The sequence below is a fragment of the Lissotriton vulgaris genome, unplaced genomic scaffold (genome assembly GCF_964263255.1).
Source record: "Lissotriton vulgaris unplaced genomic scaffold, aLisVul1.2 SCAFFOLD_485, whole genome shotgun sequence".
Taxonomy (NCBI): Eukaryota; Metazoa; Chordata; class Amphibia; order Caudata; family Salamandridae; genus Lissotriton; species Lissotriton vulgaris.
The window spans coordinates 865,529-882,526 of NW_028244829.1; the positions used below are offsets into that span (position 1 = coordinate 865,529).

The 16,998-nt window shown below is 43.0% G+C and overlaps 1 protein-coding gene across 1 annotated transcript in view; it reads left to right on the forward strand.

The window, feature by feature from the left end:
• LOC147666710 (actin-related protein 3B-like) overlaps positions 1-16,998 on the forward strand; it is a 605,074-nt gene that overhangs the window by 240,554 nt on the left and 347,522 nt on the right. The gene's annotated exons all lie outside the window — the stretch shown is intronic.

Sequence of the window (16,998 nt, forward strand, 5' to 3'; positions counted from 1 at the left end):
TCAGTGCAGGTCTTTGTGACTTGAAGGAGAAATCTAGATCTTTTCCGAAACTACCCCAGGGAACAAAATATATACATTACAAGAATATGTGATGAGAGACCTTGAAAAATTTCAGAAAATGAACATCCAAAGTATTTATCTGAATACGAGATAATGACAAGTCTTACAGGCATTGAAACAGGACAAGGAAATAAGATTAGAACAAGCACGACAAATGAATCAACATAATACAATCCAGAAATAATTATATGAGAGGAGCATATTGGCAATTCAATTATGCTAATTGTTATGGGAAAGTTTCTGAAAATCCCAGAAAATATTTATAGAAAATGTATTGGGATAAACTGGCTAATTGAAAGGATTTAGGATGCTTAAGTGGAGAAGAAACAGGTTTTCTTATGGTTGAATTTCCACTCACGCCCTCAAATTACTTTTTGCCTAAAGTATGGGATGTGGGAGAACCACTGGGGAGACTCATTGTTTCCACCATTGGAACTCTATTTGAAAGAACATCTCAATTTGTGGACTGAACTGAATTCATATTTATAGGATACCAAAGATTTCTATTTCGTTTGCAAAATATCTCTTGGCAGAGATGATATCAGCTCGTTACCACAGATTACACATGTATTATTCATGAATTGGGATTGAAAGCTTGAAAAACCTTCTGAAAAAGGAGAGTATAGAGAAATTGTCTCAGGTGAACATGCTGTTGAAGATGTTAGATAGCATTTTGAAGAATAACTATTTTCTCTTTGATATCGAGGTATATCACCAACTACACGGAGCAGCAAAGGGAAATTCATCAGTTCACAGCTATGCCAACTTCTGTTGGGGTGATGGGAGAGATAATTTGCATGGGAAGAACAACATGAAAAATACCTACAAATATTATAATCTGGTTATGCTATAACAATGATCTATTCTTAATCTGGGATGGTGAGGGGAAGGATTTTGAGGAATCTTTCACAAGTTTACACCATCAGCCATGAAAGGATTGAATGTTTAAACACAATGGTATATATAGAAAACCAGAAATTGGAAACTATACTGTTCAGAAAAAGCACTGCTACTAATAATGTTCTCCATTCCTTGAGCCACCATGACAGGAAACTACATATTAGGAAGTGTTTCAGAAAATAGGAAATTTCTCAATTGAATATGAAATACCAAGAAACCTCAAGGGAATGAAAAGGAGATTCCTAGTCCCTGGTTATCCCTGAAGGTCTAGTTACAATCTGAAGAGCGAACCAAGAGAGTGTCACAAGCAGAATTACTTAACATAATGGAAAAGAAAACATCCGGAGAAAGTTACAGGACAAAATATAGCTCATCATCTCCTTTAATAAAGAAGTCAACTTAATACAATGAGTCTTAAGACACATTGGCATCTCATAAATCACGATGAAGCTTTGAAAACAAGAATAGGGGCATATCCAAGTCAGACATGCAAAATGGCGCCCTCACTGTCCAGTATTTTGACAACTAGCCACTTCTTCCAACAACATGATGAGGGAAAAGGGATAACCTGGCTAGAATCAGAAGAAAGCAAAGGATTTTAGAATGAAATGCAAAGCTGGCAAGAATGAAGTCTCTTTAAAAGAATATATAATTAACAGCAAGACATATGAAATAAGAAAAGTAATCACATGTGAGAGTACATTTGCAATATACATCCTGAAATGTCCGTGTGAATTTTGGGAGCAATATACATCCTGAAATGTCCGTGTGAATTTTGGGAGCACAACATGTCCATTACAGAAATGTATTGAGAGCACCTAAGGTCGATCAAGAACAATGATATTAATGACCCCATTGCAAGACATTACAAAACAACACACAATGGTGATGAGACAGTTTTGAAATACTGGGGAATAGATATACAGGAGAAGCTGATAAGGGGTGGATACAGGGTACGTTTACTACGCCAAATGGAATACATCATCAATTACAGAACCAAATCCCCATATGGCCATAATCAGGATGAGAACATTTTCATACCCTTATGAGCTATCCATTGGGAGGTTATTCTCAAACTATGTTTGAGAATCCTGTTGAGATGTTCTAAAATAAATGATGGAAGTTGGAGTATGCATATACAATGACATTATAGAGACATCTTTTTTTACACAACAGCAGTCAAGGGAAGCAAGAGGGCGGTCGGCTGAGGTGACCGTTCGCAGGACCCAGACCTGCTGAGACCTCCGCTGACCCCCGCATTGACTGGAAAAATTCTATCTGACATTTTAAATTCTCTTCAGAAGCTTCTGATTGAGGAATCTATCTGATATATCCCCACATGCAAGATAGTGGCTGGACAGCAGGAGCTGTTACTAGTCTTCCGGGATCTCCACAGTACCCTGGATCGTTCTGACTGCTGCCGTCCCGTGCTACACTCAGCCCACACAATGAAGCCTACGGTTTTCCCTACTGCAGCACGAGGAAGGGCGAATGTGGACCCTCTCGCCGGTGGCAGTCCTATTGCGGATGCGACCCCCGCAACAAATAACTCCATGGCTGAGGTAAGCGCTGAAGCAGAGGCTGCTGCACAGCAGCCTAATGCAGAGGACAGATTTTAACCTGGATGGAGAACGCTCCGAAAAGGAAGGGGAAGGGTGGGGCTGTGCCCCAGCAGCACTTAACAGGCCCCACACTCATGAAACTACTCTGAGGCTCTAAATTTCGGGCTGTACCTAGGGCCATGGGGGATCCGGAAGCCCCAGATGAGAAAATAGAAGATCAGGAAAACCGCCAGCGTCAGAATACTATGCGGTTCTTGGGTATTCCTGTGAACAAGGAGGGCACAGATATGGGTCTCTTTATGGTACATCTACTAAGGAGGGCATTCCCTGATTTGGAAGGATGGAACTGGGCACAGGAGATCCAACACACCCACCTGGTCCCCTATTTAGAAACAGCCAGCCGGACCCGATGCGAAGCGCAGTGCTGTCTTAGTCTATTTTGGGAACTACCTCCTCAGGTGGAATATTTTCAAGAAGGCCAAAACGGAAAATAAGCACAAGGTGGAGGATATTGTGCTCTTTGCCTGATGTGACTTCTGCCACATAACTGTTGACCCCCTAACATAATCAGTCAAGCAAGACGAGTGAAGAGATTTATACCCCTGCAGTTTCAAGGCACATGGAAAAACGGCTATTTGGAGCCAACACAAGAGGTAGAACCATTAGAAGCTACATGGTCCTGATGAGAACTCCCCTTATCTAGGGAGTTTGAAATGCGTACACCAACTCTTCACACAGCTTTAGGAATATGTTAATGAGAAAGACAATTTAGTGAAAAGACCAAGTTAATTCCCATTGCTGTTGTTGTAAATATTTGTATAGAAATTATGTGAATGGTTTTTGAACTGTATAGTGAATGAATGGATGGTTGAATGAATGTGATGAATGTAAGAAAGAATATGTGATTTCAATCTTGTGTTTTTGATATTTGTAAGCAACATACGTGAAATTTGCAAATTTTGTGAAAATTGTAAAAACGTGTCTTGATATGTAAGAACAAATTAAAATAATTGATTTACTTCGGACGGAAAAAGAGGTCTATGGAACATATTGTTTAATTGAATTCGTTTCCTTCCCTAAGAAAGAGGTGGAATAGTGTGGCAGTATTGGTACATATTTTGTTATTTAGTTTAGTGAGGCTTGTCCTTATTGCCATTGAGCCCAAACCCTGTTTTGGTTTCACATAACTGTTGAAAGGCACTGTAGACTAAGGCAGATGATCAACTTATTTCAGACAAAGGGTGCACAGGCCTATCTGATGAATCCAGCAAATCTGAAAGTGATAACTGGCAACCGGGTTCTCTTCTTTACATCCGAGAAAAATAGAGGAAAAAAACTGAAAGAGTAAGCAAAAGAAGATGATCAAGGAAGGAATACTAGAGTAACATGGTTTAGACAGATGGTTTCCTTATATAATCATGGCTAAACTGAGGATCTGTTCAGTAAATGTGGGGGGACTGAAAGTCAAAACTAAAGAGCCAGAGTATACAAAATACTAAAAGCTATCAACAAAGACATAATACGCCTACAAGAGACACACATTCCATGGGGCAATAAGGATGCTCTTCAGATAAGGGGATACACGCTGGCTACACGCTCTACCCAGCCTTCCATCATAAGAGGGGTAGCCATACATATTAAACATCAAGTCAGAGTAGTAAAGCGTGCATTAGCTGATAAGTGGGGCACTGGGCAATAGCTTCACTAACTACTGGTCTGACAATAGGGACAATATATGGTTCGAACCCAGATGATCCAAAAATCTGGGAAAATTTGAAAATGGAGTTAGCCTCCTGGCCGAATCCTCTGGTTATATGTGGCGACCTGAATATACATCTCGAAGTCACTAACGTTGGATCGACAAAATACAATGGGAGGAAGTCCCAAGTACATAGAGAGCTAACTGCCTTTAAGGATAGTCTTGGCTTGGCTGATGTCTGGCCAGATAAGAACTCTATTGATCATGGGTACACCTACTTCTCTCACCCCCATTAACTATGCTCGGTTGGATTATTTTCTGCCTTCAATCAATATGCTCAATAAGATTGAGATTATGAAACTCCCCAAACTCTTTTGGTTCATAATCCGCTACTCCTGGAAGTAACAGGGTAAGGAGTAGATGTGAGGCAGCGTGGCTGGTCATGTGGTAGGAAGCTATTAGCTAATGAAGAATTTCTTGCTTATATAAAGCATTGGGCAGTGGAATTTCTTTACATGAACCAATATAGCACCTAACATAGGGTAATGTGGGACTCCTTTAAAGCTGGACTGAGGGGGAGATCATTAGCTATGTGGGCCAGTGCCGTAAGTAGCAGTAGGATGAGGTCAACTCATTGATAGCACAGTTGGGCAATTGAAGGTGGAACATCTGAATTTGATCAGTAAGGGGGTCGAGGAGGAGAAATTGAGGGAGCATACAGCTAAACTAGCTATAATAAAGGCAGAGATCAGTAGCTATTTTCAGGAAAATGTGCCCAAACCTACAAGGCACATAAAAGAGGGATGTATGAGTATGGAGAGTGAGCAGGAAGGTTGTTTGCCCTACGCACAAGGCAAAACGCTGTCAGAAATAACATAACCAAAATTAAAAACAGTGATGGGCAACATGAGAAGAGGCCTGCGGAGAACATGGGAGACTTTGAACAATTCTATAAGGAATTGTATCAAGCAGACCCTCCTAGATCTAGCCTAATGGAAAAATAAGGTAGACCGCCTGAACCCAAAAGAGTCGATGAAGCAGCATATCTGGAGATGGAAGAAGATTTTCCACCAGAAGAGATTTTGGACGTTTTGGGCTCCTTGCCTTCTGGAAAGGCTGCTGGTCTGGACAAAATTCCTTTGGAGCTATATAAGCTACACCAACATGAACTAGCCCCGATAATGCATGATGTCTTCTTAGATGTACAGCATAAAGGGATCCCGCCCCCCTCCTGGCATGGAACAGACATAGTAATATTTGTTAAAAAGTGGAAGCCACCGGAAATACCTGCATCATACAGCCCTATCTCTCTGATAAACTTTAATGCCAAAGTATTTTCAAAGGTCTTAGCCAATCGGCTACAGAGGATCATAGCCAAGCTGGTCTCACCGTGGCAACATGGCTTTGTACCGGGTAGGGGGACCACAGACTATGTCAGACGAGTTATATCACTACTGGATATAGCTGAGGCAACAGGGGGGGATATGGCTGTGATCCTCCTAGACACCACAAAAGCTTTCAACCGGGGTATCATGGAAATATCTCTGGGGAAATGTATCCGAGAGAGGGTTTGGCCCACGACTTATCACTGCTATCCGGGCATTGTGCTATAAACCCTATGACCGACTGCAAATGATGGGTAATACGTTAGGGAAGGTAGCTAGAGGGACGAGGCTCCCCAATTCTCTTCGCTATGTATATAGACCCCTTTATTAACCAGATCTTACAAAACCCCACAATTAAACCCATACTAACTAACGTACATAATACCAAGGTTGTGGCATATGCGGACGATATTACTGTCATTACAACAGAGACAGAGAAGACAATTAAAGAAGTCAAAAGCATGGCAAGCGAATTTGGGAGCAAATCTGGGTATCTCCTGAATAAAGTAAAGGCACAAATATGCTTACAGCAATGTAATATCCAAGATCAACGCAAAGCTGATTCCGCCATGTATCTGGGGGTTAAGATAAGCTCCAATATGGAAGTGTCAGAAGCAGTACCTGAATTGTCCTGTTTCCGTGGGAGCGAGTGACCAAGGCTTTTATGATGATTATTTCCAAATTCCCAATCACCCCTGCACCCGGATTGCTCCAAGCCCAGGAATGGAAGGGAAAGGGGAAGTGGATAACAAACAACAAAGAGAGACTTCCACACTGGTGTCTTCGTCACTACCTCTGGGATGAATAGCTGGTGAACACCTGAAACAGTTAACAGATCATTACTAATGTTCAAACCTTTCTTGGGAAACACCACACATTCTCTCTCTCTCTGCTCACTTCTCTTATACCTGATTCTGTGTGGAATTTGCCTCTCTCTTGCAGAGCCCGATAAAGTTCTTAGGAAAGATTGAGGACTCTTGTTGATGTTAGTGTCTATTAGGTGGTTGGTTGAGTAGAGGTGGTAGACAACAGTATTACCATATGCATATAATATATACTCTCGTTTACTTGTAGAATTACATAGATGCGGGACAGTAGATGAATTTCTATACTCCACGACACAGGTACTCAAGAAAGGCTGAATCACTGAAGAGTCTTTCCGGAAGCTCAATTTTGTCTTTTCCAATATTCAGTTCAACTTGGACACCTTCCTGACCATGGAAACTCAGTCTCAGAAATAACTCAATTTAGCGCTGGACAGAAATTGCGCCACAAGAAGTCTTTGAGGAAAAAATATTCTTACCGCAATGGAGCTGTGGAGATGCGGAAGAATTACTTGCCAACAGGAATTGTCCACTGAAGCATGCCGCTTTCAAGAATAGAGCCGACTCCGCCGAACACTGGAAAAGCGGAGCTGCGGCAGATTTCTGAATGCAGGAATCAGTCTGGAACTGAAGCGAAACAAGCTCCCTAAGCCCAGAGCTAAAGTCTCAAGAGTTTCTGACTGGAATTTGGGCAAAAACTTGGAATTACGCAGTGACTTGACGGGAGCCAAAATCAGGGCGTCAAACTGCCGGAAACGAACAGTTGAAGTGTGCCACATAGAACGCGCGGGATAAGGAAATGGCGGACTGAATTGGAAAGACTAGAACGCTAACCCTACCACTCGGTGGCACAATCAGGAAGCGCTAACTAAACCTCCCTCTGACTGCGGACATGAAGTAATTTCTGGATGGAGCCCCAGATTGGAAATGGCTGCAATGCGTTAAATCTCCTTTTGACCGTAGGGACTGAAAGAGGTCTCTTGACGGATTCCGGCATGGACCTGACAGTACCCCCCACCAAAGCCCCCTCCCTGGGCTTCAGAGGATGAGTCTTATGGAACTCTGTGACCAATCGGGGAGCATGAACATTACTGCTGGGTTCCCACGACCTTTCCTCAGGACCATAACCCTTCCAGTCCACTAAATAAAAGATTTTCCCTCTTTTTAACTTAGAATCTAAGATTCTTTTGACCTCAAATTCTTCTGAATTCTGCACTTGGATTGGAGCTGGAGGTAGGACACGTCTGAAATTTTTAGGGTTTCTTTTAATCAACGAGACATGAAAAGTTGGGTGGATCTTCAAGGACTTTGGGAGCGCTACCTTAACACTCACCGAATTCACCATTCGAACCACAGGGTAAGGACCCACAAACCTGGGTTGGAACTTCCGATTCCCCCTCAATCGCATGTGTCGAGTGGAAATCCAAACCTTTTCCCCGGACTCATACATGGGACTTATTCTTCTCTTCTTATCTGCCTGCACCTTGTATGCATCTTTTGCCTTCTTGAGATTAGAAGAGGCTACCTGATAGGATCTTTGCAACTCTTGTATCACCTCCCCAGCTGCAGGGACCTCAACATCCACCCGCCCCACCAACATGTTGGGATGACGACCTGAGTTCAAAAAGAATGGAGAAAAACCTGCAGTGGAATGGACTGCATTATTGTAAGCAAACTCTGCAGTGCTCAACAAAGAAGGCCATTCCCCTTCCTGATCCATCAAATATATCCGGAGATATTGTTCTAAATCCTGGTTCACTCTTTCCGTCTGTCCATCCGTTTCTGGGTGGAAACTGGTGGACAAACGAGAATCGACTCCTAAACCCTTAAGGAAGGACTTCCAAAACCGAGAAACAAATTGGGGTCCACGATCTGAGATAACCACTTTAGGGACCCCATGCAGTTTGACAATGTTTTCAATGAATACTGTGGCTAACTGAGATGCTGTGGGGAGTGCCTTCAAAGGGACGAAATGGCTCGCTTTAGTAAACTGATCCACCACCACCAAATCACTGAATACCCCTGACTAGTAGGCAGGTCTACAATGAAATCCATGGAGATCGTGTGCCAAGGGGATGGAGCAACAGGTAAAGGCATTAAAAGGCCCTGCGGGGATTGTCTCAAACTCTTGCCCTTAACACACGGTTCACAAGTGGCGATGTACTGCCTCACCTGAGCATCCATGCCTGGCCAGAAGAAGATTCTCTTGATCAACTCCAAAGTCTTCTTGGCTCCTCTATGGCCTGCTAATGGATGGTCATGGAATTGCTGAATGACTTCATTTCGCAACTTATCACTGGGAACAAACATCTTTTCTTGTAAAAATGGTTTCCCATCTCTTACAATTCGATCTGGACCTTCCAATTCCCAATTTGAAAATTCTGTTTTAGCAAATTCTTCTCTAATCAGATTCTCCAATTTATCTTCAACTGCAATAGCTACGATCTTTTCCTCAGGAATGATAAATCCTTCCACTTTGGCTTCGACTTCTTCTCCCATACTCATACGTGAAAGGGCGTCAGCTTTTCCATTAGAGGAGCCTGGCTTATAGGTCAAGACAAAATCATAGTCTGCAAAAAAGAGTGACCAACGCAGCTGCCTAGGAGTTAACGTGCGAGCTGATTTTAAGGATTGCAAATTCCGATGATCTGTAAAGACTGTGATCACATGTTTCGCTCCCAACAAGTAGTGTCTCCACACTTTGAAGGCCTCTTTTACCGCCAAGAGTTCTTTATCTGCAATGGAGTAGTTGATCTCAGCAGGGGATAGTTTACGAGAATGATAGGCCACTGGATGAAGTTGACCCGTGTCCTTCTGACGTTGAGACAGAATTCCTCCTATCGCCAAATTGGATGCGTCAGCTTCGATGAAGAATGGTTCATTCAAGTTGGGGTGTTGCAGAACTGGAGCTGTAACAAACGCTTTCTTTAACTGTTGAAAAGCCTCCTCTGATTCACGTTCCCAGATGAATCGTACATTCACGAAATGCTGGAAGGCTGCTGGGGCGTTACAAAGCCCAAAGGGCATCACTTGGTATTCGAACAACCCAAACCTTGTTCGGAAGGCAGTTTTCCACTCCTCACCCTCAGCCATGCGCACCAAATGATATGCCCCACGTAAGTCTAACTTGGTATACACACACGCATCCTCTACCTGATCAAGATGTTCAGAGATGAGGGGTAGTGGATAACGATTTTTTTTTGTAGCTAAATTCAAGGCTCGATAATCAATGCAGGTTCTCAAAGTCCCATCCTTCTTAGGAATGAAGAATAGGGGCGAAGACACGGGAGATTGTGAGGGTCGGATGAAACCGTTGGCTAAATTTTGTTCTATATAGTCCTTCAAATGGATGTTCTCGGGCTCCGATAAAGCGTAGATTCGACTGCATGGTAGAGAAACCCCCGGCTCCAATTCAATCCGACAATCATACTCTCGATGAGGTGGTAATTTTCGAGCTTCTTTCTCATTAAAAACTTCCTTCAGGCCTTGATATTCTTCTGGAATCTCTGGAGCCTCCAAAACACAAATCATCTGAACTTGATTAGCCAAATTCAATAACAAGGTGGAACTGGAAGTCTCAGGTATAGACTGAAAACAATGCTCAAGACAAAAATCCGAGCTCATTTCTACTGAACGTCGAGACCAATCAATCCGGGGGTTATGCTCGGTGAGCCAAGGCAAACCCAGTATTAGCTGAAACTGAGGAGCATCAATAAGATTGAATCGAATGTAACTCCGATGTTCTCCTGGGCCCACTACGGTTATCAGTTCAGTATCATAGGCTATAGGCCCCGAAGACAAATTGGTGCCATCCACTGCTGGAACTGGTTCTGGTCTTAACTTCTTTTCAAATTGAATTCCTAAAGATTTGGCAAACTGGATGTCGCAGAAATTCCCTGTAGCCCCCGAATCAACCATCACAGAAACTTCCTCCATATGAGTTTTTCCAAACGCAATTCTACTTGGCAAAATCAAATGCGGGGCTGCTGATTGCAGGGTATTTGCTAAAAACTGTGGCTTTGGAGTTGTCTCATCACTCGCTCTCACCAGTGCAACTCCGTCTACTGGTGGAGCCGGTCTTTTACCCACGTGCTGGTCTTTGGTTTCTTCGGACATTCCTTGACAAAATGGCCCGACTGACCACAATACATGCACAACTTGCCTTGACGTCTCTTTTCTCTTTCCTCCTTGGTAAGAGGACCTCGAATCGTTCCCACCTGCATGGGTTCTTCATTTGAATGATTTTGGCCTTCTAGGTTCCTAGCCAACTCCGACCTGGCCCGATCAAATCGTGGTGGGAGAGTACGAACGTCCCTCCGATGTTCACTTCGTCTTTCCGCCTGCCGCTGATCAATTTGCAACACTAAATCAATAAGTTCAGATACATCGGTTGGTCTTTTGGGAATCTGGGCCAATCCATCCTTCAGCTCATCCTTTAAACCTCTGTAAAAAATGGCCGCCCTCTTAGATTCGGGCCAACTGGTTTCAACTATTAATTTGTTAAATTGTGCTAAATAGGCCACCAAATCTCGATTTCCTTGCTTCATCTCTAGAAGTTCATTGTCTGTGGTCTGTGAAACATTTCTTCGATCAAAGATTCGCAAGAATTCGACCTTGAATTCTTTACATTTATACAACACAGGATCGTTGCAAGCCACCAGAGGCAATGACCACGCTGCTGCATCTCCGCTCAGGTAGGACAGCACAAACACCACTTTAGACTGATCCTCCTTAAACAAAATGGGCTTACAAAGGAAATGTAACGAACACTGTGTAAGGAAAATTTGGGCCTTATGGGGATCTCCTTGAAATCTCCCGGGGGGGCAAATGGGATCGTGCAGAACTGGAGCTGTAACAAACGCTTTCTTTAACTGTTGAAAAGCCTCCTCTGATTCACGTTCCCAGATGAATCGTACATTCACGAAATGCTGGAAGGCTGCTGGGGCGTTACAAAGCCCAAAGGGCATCACTTGGTATTCGAACAACCCAAACCTTGTTCGGAAGGCAGTTTTCCACTCCTCACCCTCAGCCATGCGCACCAAATGATATGCCCCACGTAAGTCTAACTTGGTATACACACACGCATCCTCTACCTGATCAAGAAGTTCAGAGATGAGGGGTAGTGGATAACAATTTTTTTTTGTAGCTAAATTCAAGGCTCGATAATCAATGCAGGTTCTCAAAGTCCCATCCTTCTTAGGGATGAAGAATAGGGGCGAAGACACGGGAGATTGTGAGGGTCGGATGAAACCGTTGGCTAAATTTTGTTCTATATAGTCCTTCAAATGGATGTTCTCGGGCTCCGATAAAGCGTAGATTCAACTGCATGGTAGAGAAACCCCCAGCTCCAATTCAATCCGACAATCATACTCTCGATGAGGTGGTAATTTTCGAGCTTCTTTCTCATTAAAAACTTCCTTCAGGCCTTGATATTCTTCTGGAATCTCTGGAGCTTCCAAAGCACAAATCATCTGAACTTGATTAGCCAAATTCAATAACAAGGTGGAACTGGAAGTCTCAGGTATAGACTGAAAACAATGCTCAAGACAAAAATCCGAGCTCATTTCTACTGAACGTCGAGACCAATCAATCCGGGGGTTATGCTCGGTGAGCCAAGGCAAACCCAGTATTAGCTGAAACTGAGGAGCATCAATAAGATTGAATCGAATGTAACTCCGATGTTCTCCTGGGCCCACTACGGTTATCAGTTCAGTATCATAGGCTATAGGCCCCGAAGACAAATTGGTGCCATCCACTGCTCGAACTGGTTCTGGTCTTAACTTCTTTTCAAATTGAATTCCTAAAGATTTGGCAAACTGGATGTCGCAGAAATTCCCTGTAGCCCCCGAATCAACCATCACAGAAACTTCCTCCATATGAGTTTTTCCAAAAGCAATTCTACTTGGCAAAATCAAATGCGGGGCTGCTGATTGCAGGGTATTTGCTAAAAACTGTGGCTTTGGAGTTGTCTCATCACTCGCTCCCACCAGTGCAACTCCGTCTACTGGTGGAGCCGGTCTTTTACCCACGTGCTGGTCTTTGGTTTCTTCGGACATTCCTTGACAAAATGGCCCGACTGACCACAATACATGCGTGCACTACCTGTGTGGTTAACTCAGTAGAGGAAGAGGAAGAAGGAGAGGAACCAAAAGCTGATGACTTTATACTCCCAAAATTTGGACGAGGACTCTCAGAAAGCTCTTCTATTCTCTGACGCAAATAACTAGCCTCCTGATTAGATTTCCTAACTTCCTCCCTAGTTTCGCTCAACTGTTTCTGTAATCCCTCTAACACCGAAGCCAAGGCTTTGACATCCAACCCTTCTGCCATCACGCCCAGACGGAAGGTAATTAAGGCACTTCAATCTGTCAGAAGCAGTACCTGAATTGTCCTGGTTTCCGTGGGAGCGAGTGACCAAGGCTTCTATGATGATTATTTCCAAATTCCCAATCACCCCTGCACCCGGATTGCTCCAAGCCCAGGAATGGAAGGGAAAGGGGAAGTGGATAACAAACAACAAAGAGAGACTTCCACACTGGTGTCTTCGTCACTACCTCTGGGATGAATAGCTGGTGAACACCTGAAACAGTTAACAGATCATTACTAACGTTCAAACCTTTCTTGGGAAACACCACACACTCGCTCTCTCTCTGCTCACTTCTCTTATACCTGATTCTGTGTGGAATTTGCCTCTCTCTTGCAGAGCCCGATAAAGTTCTTAGGAAAGATTGAGGACTCTTGTTGATGTTAGTGTCTATTAGGTGGTTGGTTGAGTAGAGGTGGTAGACAACAGTATTACCATATGCATATAATATATACTCTCGTTTACTTGTAGAATTACATAGATGCGGGACAGTAGATGAATTTCTATACTCCACGACACAGGTACTCAAGAAAGGCTGAATCACTGAAGAGTCTTTCCGGAAGCTCAATTTTGTCTTTTCCAATATTCAGTTCAACTTGGACACCTTCCTGACCATGGAAACTCAGTCTCAGAAATAACTCAATTTAGCGCTGGACAGAAATTGCGCCACAAGAAGTCTTTGAGGAAAAAATATTCTTACCGCAATGGAGCTGAGGAGATGCAGAAGAATTACTTGCCAACAGGAATTGTCCACTGAAGCATGCCGCTTTCAAGAATAGAGCCGACTCCGCCGAACACTGGAAAAGCGGAGCTGCGGCAGATTTCTGAATGCAGGAATCAGTCTGGAACTTAAGCGAAACAAGCTCCCTAAGCCCAGAGCTAAAGTCTCAAGAGTTTCTGACTGGAATTTGGGCAAAAACTTGGAATTACGCAGTGACTTGACGGGAGCCAAAATCAGGGCGCCGAACTGCCGGAAACGAACAGTTGAAGTGCGCCACATAGAACGCGCGGGATAAGGAAATGGCGGACTGATTGGAAAGACTAGAACGCTAACCCTACCACTCGGTGGCACAATCAGGAAGCGCTAACTAAACCTCCCTCTGACTGCGGACATGAACTAATTTCTGGATGGAGCCCCAGATTGGAAATGGCTGCAATGCGTTAAATCTTCTTTTGAACGTAGGGACTGAAAGAGGTCTCTTGACGGATTCCGGCATGGACCTGACAGGAAGCGATATGGCCCATTAATTTAGATCCGGTACTCGATAGTATAAGCACGGAACTGAGACACTTAGATAAGCTGCATTTAACAATTATAGGAAGGTCCAATGTATTTAAAATTAAAATCGTCCCTAAATTGCTGTATCTGTTTCGCTAAATCCCCCTTGAACTAGCAGATGCAACTCTGAAAAAAATTAATGCAATGTTCCCCAACTTTATATGGAACTACCAAAAAAACAGATGGGCGTTGAAAATTCTGATGCTCCCTCGAGAAACAGGGGATGGACTATCCCGAATTTGCTGTTTTACTATTGGGCAGTTGCACTACAATAGATGGTTACCCTGCTCGTATCAGATAGCTTGAGAACTGGTGACCCAGAACTGTCCACTATTTATCACATAGCTATCGCAAAAGATGCAGAGGGGTTTTCCTTAGACAACTAGCACCTAGTTACTATAAAAAGACACACTTTAAGTGAAGAGGGTGGCCTGGAAGATCTGGATAAAGGTCAGCAGACTACTGAAAATCCCAAAGTACAATAGGTACACACCCCTATGTCGCTCTTCTATCTTTTTCCGGCTGTGCTGTACGATGCAATGGGAAGAAATTTGGGAACAGGCCGGAATTGACAGGGTAGCTAACTTGTACAATAAGGCAGAGATGATCTCATTTGCAGATTTAGTACAAAACCAAGGGGTAGACAACAAAACACAATTTAAATATATTCAGATTAGGGAATGTCTTATGTGTCTGCCCACTGGGTCCTTCAACTTGGCTAAAATCTCAATCTTGGAAACAATAAGCAGAGGGGATAGTAGGATTAGGGACTTTTGTACAAGTTTAATTGAACCCCTCCCTGATGACTTGGAAAAAACGGAGGTAAAATAGGCAGCAAAGCTGGGGGATTGGGAGATAGACTTGGACATGTCGATTGAAATGGAGATGAAAAGCTTTCTATCAGCCAATCTGAAGGCCCAGCACAACAAAATAATCTTCAATCTGTACCACGTTCCTGTGAAGATATATGGCTGGGGTAAGAGGGAGGATGCCAACTGTCCTAGATGCCAAACAGATCCTGTTAACAGTATACATATGTTCTGTGCATGCAGTAAGCTAGTACCCTTAAAAACCAGCAGGGAGACCTTTTGGCAGCAAACAATCAATACGGTAATTCATATTAGCCCAGCTCTGATGTTATTAGGATATAACTGCTGAGTTAATTTAGCTGTATCACAAAGGGATTTTGTATTGATTACAGTAGCTGTAGCTCGGCTACTGATTGACACCACATGGAACACCTCCACATGTCAGGCCTGGCTCCACTGCCTGTTAATCATCCATATGCAAGAAACACCACTATATAAGAGTAACGTCCTATGAGTAAGGGAGAGGGGTTGAAAGATTTGGGCTCACATGACAGTATGGCTTAATAGCAGGGCAGGATAAGGAGGACAGCTCTAAGCCAAACTAACTGCAGAATAGAAAAGAGCTTCAGGACCCAGCCGTGATATTATTTGTGTATGTCTAACATTAGAGAGACTGCAGGTCCTACTCAATATGGTAACGTAGCTCCTCCACTGCTGCAATTTTGAAATGCAGCCCTATCCATGCTCCGATGAACTAAGGAAACACCATGATACATATATATATAGTTATTTAAGTAATTATTTATTTATGCAATCATGTATGAACTATGAATTATGTAACCTATTTATTGATGAAACTATTACTTCTGTAACTGAATATATGTTTTGTACCGTTCTGGTTATAAAAAAATAATAAAAAAAGACATTATAGAGACATCTAATATAATGAATCCAGGAATGAGTTACATTTCCTCCATGGGATTTTATTGCATTGAAAAAATGTATTAAAAATTGTGAAAAAACACTGAATATTGTAAAGAAGATAAACGTAAACAATAAGTGATATACAGTTGGAAAGATGAAAGAAGCAGCCAAAAAATGCTAAACATTCATGAAAGGCTTTCATTAGTTATTATGGGTCTGTCGGTAAATTGCGGATAATAATTGTGATTTTTCTTTACATATTCAACAGTTAAATAAACATATAAAGAGAAGTGTGGCTCACTGGTGAGTGCAGGCAGACCCTGAAGCAGAGGTCAGACCCGGGACCAGGGTTCAATTCCCGACGCAGCAGGGTCTTGAGCTCAAAATGTCCATGGACTCGATAATTCTCGCTTCGGTGCCTGACCTAATCATGGGTTCACACTCTGCAACTCTGGGCATTAAGCTTGCTTAATCTCCACAACGCCCCCCCCGCGGCGGGATGCCTGGCTTTCACCTTGGGGATGCCCTGTAGGGGCTATCTCACAGGGAAAAACCAGGACGGGTTCCCAAGGCAAGCACGGAGATACCCCTTCGGGGGTCGATTCTGGCACTATATAAGAAATATAATAATAATAATATATAAGAGAAGGCATGAATGTGCAATATGTTCATTGAAAGGCTGGAGCTTTCGTACAATGGATCAACATATGTGGCCTGTGTATGTAAAAACGGGCACCGTATTGGGGAAGAAAATGCCCACTGGAGGATTTCAATATGTAACATGTAAGATATAAATCAGCATGTGAGATGAAGTGTGACCATAAGAGTTACAGGGCATTGTCACATGAATATAAATGTGTCCATGTAACCTTTGTTTTTTTCTGTGAATATATAAACACACACACACACACACACACTCACACACACACATATATATATATATATATATACCGGTCGCCAGTAGGTAGTTATAGTTAGGACCTATTCTCCATAAGAAAAGCGGTTTTTGATTTGCCAATATCTTTGGCGCTGTTGGATGGATCTTCACAAAATTTTCAAAACTGGTAGGGCGCTCCTGTCCTGAAAGTTTCGGGGTGATTCATCAAGTGGGGGCTGAGAAAAAAGGGGGGGTCCCTAAACACTTTTCCCCCATGCTAATTTCCATATGAACTTTAGATACGGCTACAGCCCG